This window comes from Meriones unguiculatus, chromosome 14, assembly GCF_030254825.1.
Source record: "Meriones unguiculatus strain TT.TT164.6M chromosome 14, Bangor_MerUng_6.1, whole genome shotgun sequence".
Lineage (NCBI taxonomy): Eukaryota > Metazoa > Chordata > Mammalia > Rodentia > Muridae > Meriones > Meriones unguiculatus.
The window spans coordinates 18,767,674-18,779,756 of record NC_083361.1 but is presented as its reverse complement, the minus strand read 5'-3'; the positions used below and the strand labels follow the sequence as shown (position 1 = coordinate 18,779,756).

The following is a 12,083-nucleotide window of genomic DNA, read 5'->3' as shown; positions in this document are numbered from 1 at the left end:
ATGGATCAAAGTGGGAGCAACATATTTAAACACACAAGGTGGTAAGAAAGTATGATGCCTTTAAGACCAAGAGGTTCCACAGACCTGAAAGTGCAGGTTTGCAAGATAGAGCAAAAGGTATGAGTAAAGACAAGAGTAGCTCAGTAAGGATTTCAAAAGCAACCAAAAATAACATTGGAAGCCAGGAAATGGTTCTAAATGAACTGGCTAAGACCATGTGCTCTGAGAAGGTGGACTTGTGGGAATTGTCAGAAAAGAATATATACAAAACATTTTACATATAAATGAGACAAATAAGCGCTCCAACTTTAGCTATGCATATTTAATTTGGAGTGGGGAGATGCACAGTGGTAAAGAAGTTAGGAAACAAAAATGAAGAAAGAAACAACATGAGTCTAAGAGAACACTGTGAAGACAAATAAGAGAAGGCAAATTTGCAAAAGATTTAGAAATGTGTCAGAATCAGTAGAATTTGAGGTCCAATTAAGGTAGAATTAGGAAGTAGGTGTCCAGGCCACCCAGGTAACAGAAGCAAGCAAAGGAGGTCCTAGACACAGACAGATAAACTATAGACAGGCCAAGAAACCATTTCCACCAGTTTGCGTGGTTTGCCTTACAGAGGAAGCAAAGAACAACTGCTAAGAGGTCTTATATACCACAGGAGGGATAACAAGTCTTATAGCATGCAGCTAGGTCATAGCAACTGCCAGAAGCACAGCAACCATCCATTCTGATCACACTCTTATTTTCTTCAGCTCGTGTATCCCCCAAAATAAACTAACCAAACCACAATCTTCATTATCTATCAATGAAACTTTAAGACAGCAGCCTCTGAAATTTCAGGACCAGGTCAACATTTAATTTTTTATCAAGATTACATTAAGTTCGCTTATGCTTCTTACCACCAACATTTCAACTCATCTGGACTCAAACACCAATAACTATGTATCAAGATATTGTACTAGGTTGTTTAGCAAGACAGCTGTCAAGCAAGACTAAACAGACAACTGAACTAATTAATACAAACCCTAACTAGAGCAAAATCCATCCTGGGTCAACCCTGCCCTCAATCACCATATCACAAACTGAAAGAACTGAAGAAAAAAAAAATCCCACTGAACTAACACAAAAGCTCCTTGTCACACTTTCAGCCCCTCAACATGGTGATGTCCCACCAAAGGCACACAAAGGACTATTTACCTCTTCCCCAGGCGAAACAAAATAGAGAATGATAGCCTGTTATTTAGTGTGTGCCTCAGAGAAAAGCAGCACTTAAGTGCCACTAGCTACCAGAGAGGTCTGATTCACTAAATGAGTAAGTAGAAGAGAACCTAATGGTCAAAATCTTCAACTGGCTCAACCCCTACAGAAAGAGCTTTCAGCATATTCTAAGTCATATCTGATCCTACCTTAATTTGCCTTTTAAGATTCCTTTTCACTTTTTTTATTAAAGAAACCTTAATTTCTTTAATGTCCTAATGTTAGTCACTGTATTTTTGAAGTGTTTAAGAGCTGATTATCACTATCACCTGCTGAATAATAGCATTAAAATTATGCAATACACTGCTTCTGTGAAAAAATGGACTTGCCTAAACTTAGCTTCTTATACTCGTGTCTGTTTTACAGAACCTGAGTATTTCTGCTTGAAAAGTATTAAACCAAATCTACTGGCTTAAGTTCTATATATCCTACTATAATTAGACCAATTGTCTCCTACGGTGATGATCCTTGCAGACATCAAATGAAAGTCAAAACACTTGCAAGACTCTAAGTCTTCATTAACATCTTTTAAATAAGTAACAGTGTGTTCCCCTTGGAACAAAAAGAATGAGTTAGGAACATAGCTAAAAAAAAAAAGGGGGGGTCTACACAGCAGGAGCCATGCACCTCCATTCTGTGAGGAGACTCTTCATAGAGCCCCAGACAGGCAGCAACATCTTACGCCCCAAGGAAGACACTGATTGGTCACAAACATTCTTTACCTGACCAAGACAGAGACAACACAGTCATGATGTTGACTTCCTCTCCTGGGAAACAGGTATCACAATATTGGTCTGATATGACTAAATGATCAGGAGCTGAGCTACTCTTCCGGGGACAAAGTGATTTGTAAGATTCATCAAACTAATCCCTATCTACTTTCTTTGCCAGAAGAAGAATGGAATTTAGTTCCCTAAGTGTGAGAGCTGGCCCAGTAACATGGCTCAGCAGGTAAAGACACTTGACACCAAGCCTGATAAATCTGAGTTTGATTCCTGGGATCTAGATCATGGAAGGACAGAACTGATTCTCACTAGATGTCCTCTGACACCCACATACACACAGAATTAGTGAATAGAGTGTTAAAAAAAAAAAATCACAGCATTCAGAAGGACAACTATATATAGGTTGAACATTCCTAGTTCAAAATGCTCCAAAGTCCTAATTTGTGTGTGTGGTATGTGTATGATGGTATGTGTATGCGGTATGTGTATGTGGTATGTGTATGATGGTATGTGTATGTGGTATGTGTAGTGTAGTATACATGCATATATGTGCAGTGTGCATGCCTGTGCAGGTGCAGAAGCCACAGGATGTCAAAGTTCCTGCCACGTTTTCCTCTAGCCCTGCCTGGTCTTGAAATAACTATGTAGACCACACCGGACCTCAAACTCAGAGATCTACCTGCCTCTGCCTCCTCGGTGCTAGGATGAAAGGCATTCACCACCATCCTCCTTTTGAGACAGGGTTTCTCACTGAGCCTAGAATTACACTGGGAGCCAGGAAGCCCCAGAAATCCTTCTGTATCTGCCCCACATAGCACCCATCCCCAAGTTATCTCATTATATATATACAGATTTCCAAAATCCAAAACCAAATCTGAAACCCCAACACTTCTCATTCTAGGTATTTCAGATAAATGATACTCAACTTGTAACCACAATTTTAAAGAAATATATGAAATGTGAACTTCTAGATTCACATATAGAGCCTAAAGTGAAATTTGATTTCTAAACTAATACTAGAACTAAATAAACATTTCCCTTAAAAACAGCTCATCTTTTGAATTTGACTTTTGGGACACCAACTAAGTTAATGAAGAATAACTAAAACTTAAAGGGATGATATTTGTGTGAATACTGTAAAACACATTAGAAGGTGAGGAAACAGTGAGAAAGACAAAGTACACACATAGCAGCATGTCACACAGGGTCCAGAATGCAGCCATGATCAAAGTACTGTGTCCTTCACATATTCCCTCACTTTTACCTCCACTGTGGAGGTTTTTATCTTAGCAATACAAATCTGGCAACAGACCCGGAAGGCAAACCCTAATGTCCTGACCTTCTTACAAACTGAAATGCCTCCACCTAATCTCTGACCCACTTCTTTACTCTCCTTCCTCAGAAGGACGAAGTAGGGTCACTCTGGAGAGGTCAGAGAAAAATTATGCAGATTCTACTGTATGAGTTTTCAAAGTCATTAAGAGTGGATTTTATCCTATTGTGCTACGTAACCCTGAAAACAAGGGAAGATATCAAAAACACAGGTTCCCAACCCTCGCTGCACATCAGCCATTTGGGAAACCAAGCCAAATCACCCAAACAAAGCTCATGTCCTAACAGCAGTGAAGAGACACAACATCATTCGTCTATGGCACAGCTTGCACATTCCAAGATTTTGTCAAGTGTAATTTCTTCATGACTCTACTTTTAAAGCAAAAGCAGACTGAGACCAAATATGACCCGGCTGGAAAAGCTCTGATTTCACTTTTTAAATCAGCAAAGCTTATGAGCAGCTTCATAATTGAGAGGCCCCTTCATAATTGTATTATGTCACTTAAGACCATACTGACTGTTAAGATTTAGTGAGTGCCTATATCGTATAGGGCTCAGAGTAATTATTTATAGGTGTTATTTCCTACAAAATTCACAACTGAAAACCTTTGGTGTGGTGGTGCACACCTTTCATCCCGCCACTCAGGAAGCAGGGGGAAGGGAAAAATCTCTGTGGGTTTAAGGCCAGCCTGGTCCACATAGTGACTTCCAGGTCAGTCAGGCCTATGTAGAGAGAGATCCTATCTCAAAACAAAAACAAAAGCAAAAACAATAAAATAAAATTTGAGAGAAGTATGAAGTAGTCTATCCAAAGCAAACAGCACTCAGCCATCAGACATTCTGTCCATGACATTTCATTAATAAACAAAGCACCCTGCAACAATTGTAACCCAATGTTTCAACTGTGGCTCAGACAAGAGCTTGAGTTTTCTCACAGTGAATGTCAATTGTCCACTAAGACAAAAAACGGTTTAGAGGCTGAACAACAACTATACTCACCCAGAAACTTCTGAAAGTTTATTTGCTAATTTTAAATAAATCTTTGTCCATATGTTTCCATTTTATTTTCAGGTGCATTTTTCCTATAATAATATAGCAGCCTGGAGGGCCAGTGCGAAGGCTCAGCAGATAAAGATAATTGCTGTACAAGACTGACAACCTGAGTCCAATCCCTGGAACCTACTATAAATTGAAGAACTGTACAAAAAAAAAAAAAAAAAAAAAAAAAAAAAAAAAAACAGGCACGTAGGCAAGGCACATGGAAACACACACAAAACAAACAAACAAAAACCAACACATAACCCAAAACAAACAAAAATGCTGCTTATCTACCTGGGATATTATTTTAAAAAGGAGGCATTTAGGAAGAACAAGTGTCAGCATGTGAAGACTTCTCTACTGCAGCATCCTAAGATGCTGAGGGCAAACAGGAGACCTCTCTCAGTCTCTCATCAGGCCAAGAAAAGGCAGGAGCTCTGCACCTCACATGTACAAGCTCTGCTGCTTGAACAGATTCTCTCACTGCCCTCTGCATACACACAGCAGAGAAAGCTGACTCCCAAGGTTAGTGAACTCAGTTCACACAATATGTTTATGTATCCAATTAAGTAACAAGTAATTAAAAATGACCTTCTCCTCCTTGGTATTTCCCAACACAATATACAAACCTTCCAAACTATAGTAAAACAAAGGCTTTCCCCCCACCCCCGCCTTTTTTTTTTTAAAGGAAGGTGGAAATTTTCAGCTTAGAATTAAAAAGCAAACACCCAAGCCTGAAACAACAAAAGGTCATCATAAGGGAAGTGCAACAGTCAGAAACAGTTAAGTGTCAAAGAGAAAACTGGAAAGGCCATCTGAGTATCTAAAGAACTCAGCACCCAGGAAAGCAGAGGCTGGTAGATCTCTGTGAGTTTGAAGCCAGTTTGGTCTACAAAGGGAGTCCAGGAAAGCCAAGAAACCCTGTCTCAAAAAAAACAAAAAACAAACAAAAAAAGTACAACGTAAGTATACATAATTTAAACGAAATGGTATCTCAATAAAGCATTTAATAAAAAAAAAAAAGGCTTACAGAGCCTTAAACTAGAATTTTTCTGTCCTATATTAATCTGACATAAGCTCACAAGCCCATCAAGCTCTGGACCTTATCACTGGGAGCAAAGTGACAGCAGCCAGTGTAACGCAAGGAGGGAAGGAAAGAGAAAAAGAAGTCCATGTAGTCACTGGCTTCCAAAGGGGAGGAATAAAGCTAAGCGTCCCGGGAAGGGAGAAGGCACAGCAGTGTCATCTTCCCAGTCAGTCAGAAGGAAGCCAAAAGAGAAGCTAAGCCTGCCTGCTTCATGAAGCAGACACAAGCTATTCCTCTTGGGAGGTTGAATAAGTGTAAAAGGTGAAGAGTGGGAGAGAAAGAGGTAAGGCTAACCTTACTTAGCCACCCACAGGGACAAACACGCATGTATAATTAACTGTCCCTCTGGAGACTGGTTTGGCAGCATCTGTGGACACGTAAACTACAGATGTTCAAGTACCTTATAAAATACATGGCCTCATACTTGCATTTAGCTTATGGATGTCCTCACATATAAATTAATCCCTATATTACAATGAGATACAATCAAAGTAAGGGCTTTGTAAATAGTTGGTATATTACTGTGTTGTCTAGGGAACCACGGTGGGGGAGTGGCTCATACACATTGAATAAAGATGCATCTTTCCTTTCTGAAAACACACTACCAGATGATGGACTACATTTCAAACAAGGGGGAGAAAACACACACACACACACACACACACACACACACACACACAAAGCATATGTCTTCCTGATTTGGGAGATGCTGACATTTGGTACCTGACCTGTGTTTCTGACTAACCTTTTTCAAACAAGGAATCCAAACTACTGTAAAAATATTCTGGCTTTTTCTTCTACTGCGTCTTTAGAGCTGAAATGTCAATTAGGAGTAGCCAAGAGATGTTACTCCTAAGCAGATTCATAAAGTTTCACTATACATCATTTATAATGCTATAAACCCAGGGTAAACGCAATAAATCTTAAGTGGTTAAAAATGCTTTTAAGTCACACCCCACACAGCATGCTTGGCAGTCAAACCAGGCCAACTCCTCAGGCTCAGGGAGACAAAGTCTCTCTACAGGTTCCACCTCACAATGTGATCTCATTAAAACCAGCCCAGATGAAGAGCCCCCGTTTTTGTTTTGTTTTTCTTATCATAGGACAAGTGAGAATCTTCCCAAAGCCTAGGTCTGACCTGGCCCAATTCTGACCAATTCTACTTTAAGTCTTAGTCATCTCCCTAAAGTGTGAGGACACTAAACAGAAGAGCATATAAATACTTGACAAAGAGAAGCCTGTGGAGTCAAAAACCGCAACATGGCAAAATGTTACTATCACATAGATACACTTCCACTTTCTAGACCTGGTCGGTGGTAGGACACCGGCCTCCCATGCATAATGTGCTGGCATTGATCCTCTGGCTCTGCAAGGCGAAATCCTCTTACCTCACAACTAACCAGAGAAATTCAAATAAACTAGTAAAATGGTATTTTCAACAGCAACATAAAATGTCCCTTTTTAAATTTCAACAGAGACATTCTTTCCAACTGCTAGTAAACAGTCAATCCTGTAACTTCTGACAGGAATGGCATCACCACTAACCTGAAGAAATGAATAAAAGGTATATGTTAAAAAGCTCATCATAACCAGAAGTCATTTAAATGTCCCCAGATAGATATAAGTTGGTGAAATGAGCTAAAGAATGTTTGTGACCAAACTATTCAAAATACAATATGAAAAAGAAATTGCACAGTGCAAAATTATATATAAAAACTCAAATACACCCATTAACAGATTAATATCAATTATGATATAGACATGTTGGAAAGGAGTTTGACACTCCTTGGCCAGTCATACACAGTTACCATACAACCCAGAAATTCTACTCCTAGTATATCTGCAGAAGAAATAAAAACACATCCACTCAAATACCTGCATACAAATGTTCCTAGCAGCACTATTTATACAGTCCAAAACTGGAAATGACCCCAGTATCTTTCAAAGGACCAAAAAGGAAAAAAACAACATAAAGATAGGTGAGGAGGAAAGACGCTCACCTGAAATACCAGCCTTTGGGAGGCTGTGGTAGGAAACGCAAGTTCTGGGCCGGGCTGCCTAATGAGTTCCAAGTCAGACTAGGTTACATAAACCATCACAAAAAGCCAAAACAAGCAAACAAAGCAACGAAAAGGTGGACCATTCATATATTATTATTTTTGTTGTGCAAAGAAATAAAGTAAGATACATGGTGAGCTTTTAAAGCAACATGCTAAGTGCAAGAAGCCATAAAACAAAGGCCACATATCACAAGTTTATGTGAAATATCCAGAAAAAGTATGGCTATGGAGATAAAAAGTAGACAAGTGATTACTGAGAGCTCAAATCTGGGGAAGTAGAGTGACTACTAGTTTTGAAGGTGTTAATGGAATGCAGGTTTCTAGAACTGTAGTGGTTGCAAACCACCCCCATCCCAAAACCTGCTTATGTTCCTATATACCTAAAATACATGATTTCGTATGATTAATATATCTCAATAAAACTGCCTTTTAAACCAATATATAATTAAAAATAAAGGTAAAGGAGAAACAAAACTAGTCAAGGAGTGAAGCTGCCTTTGTGGAGGATAAGCCACTAAGGAGAGAACAGGAGCCTCCAAAGTGCTAGTAACTTATTTTTGCACCTGGGTGACGATTCATTACTTCACCACAACCCATTAAGCTGCAACTAATAACCTGTGCATTTTTTTTGCACATGTAAAAAGCTTAAAAGTACCTTCACAAAGGCAACACACACACGCACACTAAAATGTCTTACTTCAACTATACTTTTGGGGCTTTAGCTCTACGTACTTCCTTTAGAGCCTATTCACCCAGATACCTAGCTAGAAGCAGATCGGAAACTGTCAAATACAGGTGTGAAGCAGCAAGGGTCAGAGACTCCCAGGGACAGGACACAAAGGGAACACTAGGCATCAAGGGCACTGCAAGAGAGCAGTAGGAGCAAGCGCCAGAAAATCCAAGTGAGACAGTATCTGCAACCCTTCACCTGCATGGCCCCATAGAAAAGCTCATGTCACACAAGATGGGACTCAACAACTAATGTTCATAACAGAGAATTCTAATCAAGGAAACATGCACAGCATGTGATCCAGCCATCCATTAAAAAAAAAAAAAGGTTAAAAATCTTCAGGAAAGTTGGTATTTAAATAATTATCTGAAGGAGTCTTTTTTAAAAAGATCATATATTGACAATTCAATGGCACAGAATACATCACACTGAGAACTGCCTACCCGCAGTGAGTCATCCAACACCCACAATCTATGAATCTAGTTACATATGTACGGTAATGGCATAAATAAAAACTAAGGAAACTGGGGCTCAGTGGCCTGCCAAGATCTCAGCTGCTCCAGGAACCTGAAGAGTCAAATGCATAGGTTCAACGATTTTTCCAAAGGAAAGAAGTAGCCTCCAACTGTGGCCTTCCTTCCCCTCAACCCAGCATGAACTCTGATGATGACCAGGAAGAACATCCCAACCAGCTTTCTAACACAGAGAAAGGGCAACAGACAAAGGACCACTGACCACTCCTCTTGCAAGAACATGAAGAGCACCCAATGCTCAGTTTTCTATCATCAGAACTTTAAAAAAGCCTCTTTCCAGTCTTTCCTGCAGTATTAAGATCCCCAACTATTTACTCACAGATATTTCCCATGATCAGCTGCCTTTAGAAAAACTTGTCTTTTAATAAGTGGGTTTTACTGTAACTTCCAGTAAATACAAACTAACATGGGAGATTTACCAAGCTGTCACTGAACTGTTAAAAGTTGACTCTTACTTTAAGGCAGACTGAAGGATAGTCCAATTTAATGTACCTTTAATGTAAACTACTACTAAGGACACATATACACAGTAAAGATGGTCTTACCATTACCACTATCCTGCTAGTGATGGTCCTCAAGGAAAGGATAAATGTTCCTCCCTATAATTTAAAAAGGATCTTTCTCAGTCCCAATGATTCTCAAAGGCAAAGGGCAAGACTAGTTTTATGTAGCAAAAGAGTCATGGAATGAGAACCTTTGTGCAAAAACAAAAACAAACAAACAAACAAACAAAAACCAAAACAGTTCTTTGCATAATCTATAAAGCAAATAACACTGTGCATATCGCCCTTCTAACATTGTAAGGAACATAAAATAACCCCCTGTGCAGGGCATACTACAGGCACTGTGTGAACCTCACATAAGAAAGAGAAAGACAAACACACAGACATTTACCCAAGTCAGAGAGAGAAAAATATACATCTATCTGTGTTTGAATAGAAGAATAAATCATAAAATTAGAAAGGACAGGCTGTAAGGATCAGAGAAAATGCTAAGCTTTTAAAAAGATCACACTTTACAGGTTGACTTTAAGTTATAAATTGTATTTTTTACATAATGCAACCAAAGTAAACTTTAGACAGAAATCCCTCAAACTCAAAAGCAAAACGGGATTTTAACTGTATAGCCAACTGACAACAGAACTCACTGGGAATTACTCCAAGTGACTTTCAGACACAGTGCCGGGCCCGGCCTTCTCTAGACAGTGTTTCAAATGCCCCTTGTTAGCAGCACACTGGATTATTACTGTGACCAGTGCACAATGTGATGAAGGAACAAGAATCCACATGCTGTAAAGAGGATCTCCTGAGAAGGAGAAACAGAAGTGAAGTCCAACAAGTTACACAATGTCCCTAAAATCCGCAACTAGAATTTGAATTCATGATCTAGCTTTAAAACCAGACATTCCTAAGTGTGGTATCCCAGTATCATTTGCACTGAAGAACCAGGAATCCTTAAACAAATGACTGACAGAGCTGTATAAGAAACATCTAAAATAAGCTAGGAACATCCTAACTTCCTTACACTCTGGTTTGATATCACCAACTACACGTATTTAATTGTGTCGAAAGGGCTTATCATCCTATTGGCCAAAAATAGCCAAAAGTGTAAGTATCAACAAGGCTTACCAGTAGCCAAGTGTTGCGGCACATGTCCCAGCACCTGGGAAGAAAAGTCAGCCTGCCTGAGCCCATGAATAAGGGGAAACTCTAAAATGGCAAAGGGTGTGGTAAGTAATTATAACATTATGGGTGAGAGAAAACATATTAACCCTATTCATAAAGTTACAAAAACTAACCACATTAGGAAATCGATTATTTTTAAAATTGGAAGATAAAGAGGGGGTATTAAAACATGTAATCTTTCACAAAATATACATTAGGGTAAACAAAGAACTAAAGAGCTCAAGGGTCTTTGTAGAAGTGTTTACAGCTAAAATATACAAAAGTGAATACTAGAATTAGTGTCACCACTCTTCAGCCCTTAATGAATTAGTGGAATGGGGGATAATTACCAATGAATGCCAAGATTACAAAAAACACAGCCAAAGAGTTAGACACCCTGAGGGAGGTTTACAGAACCAGTGACACAAGGGAACTTCACCAAGAAGGGGAGGCAACCCTCTAACTTCAATCTACTTAAAACTGTAAACATAACAACATTTTATAAGAAATATGGACAGGAGACGACGGGAGCCTAGTATAGCTGTCCTGAGAGGCTCCACCCAGCAGCTCAAAACAGATGGCTGAGTCTCACAGCCAAACCCTGGGTGAAGCTTGGGGAGTCTTGTGGGAAAGTGGCAGGAAGGATAGAAGGACCTGGAGGAGACAGGAGCTCCACAAGAAGACCAACTGAGCCAACTAACCAGGTCCCAGAGGAGCTTGCAGAGACTGAAGCACCAACCAAGGACCATGCATGGACTGGACCTAGGGTCCCTACACAGATGTAGCCGATGGGCAGCTCAGAGTTCATGTGGGCTCCCTAGTAAGGAGATCAGGGACTGTCTCTGGCATGGACTCTGTTGCCTGCTATTTGATCACTTCCCCCTGGCAGGACTGCCTCACCAGGCCACAGTGCAAGAAGATGCACTCAGTCCTGATGTGACTTGATGTGCTAGGATGGGTTGGTGAGGCTTTCCTTTTCTGAGGAGTAAGGAAGCAGGAAGTGGAGGAAGTGGGGAGGTGAGACTGGGAGGTAAAGTGAATACATTAATTAATTAACTAATTAATTAATTAAAAAAGAAGAAGCTGGGCACGGTGGCATATACCTATAATCCCAGCGCTCAGGGATGCAGAGGCAGGTGGATCTCTGTAAATTGGAGGCCAGCCAGGTTTACAAAGTGAGTCAAGGACAACCAAGACTACACAGAAGAAACCCTGTCAACCATGCCAGGCAAGAAAGTATTACTAATACACCAGTATCATAAAATAAACTCAACTGAGTGGGGGGAGTCTCTTGCCACAACTTGAGGATCTAAACCAAATTCTCTTACTCTCTATTCAGCCCTTTGACTGTATTCCACTGTTTCCCAACATAAAGGGACTGCATCATGAAGAAGCTTAAATGTTAAGAAATACATACTGCGTTCTGTATGTAACAGGAAAGGCAATATATAATTTTTGAGATGTAATTGCAAGTAAACTCTAAGAAGTCTAATCTGGCAGCATTACAAACTCGAAATTGGAAGTGGCAGAGTGTACAAATGAGGACAGTAGGATGACTATTGCAATTATATAACTAAGACATAAGGTGGCAGAACTAGGAACTGGAATTGTATGCTAAAGAGCTACCAAATGCCTGTCCTCAAAATAGCTCCCT

The 12,083-nt window shown here is 39.8% G+C and overlaps 1 protein-coding gene across 1 annotated transcript in view; it reads right to left on the bottom strand.

Moving 5' to 3' along the window:
• Usp31 (ubiquitin specific peptidase 31) overlaps positions 1-12,083 on the bottom strand; it is a 63,341-nt gene that overhangs the window by 38,903 nt on the left and 12,355 nt on the right. The window lies entirely within an intron of this gene.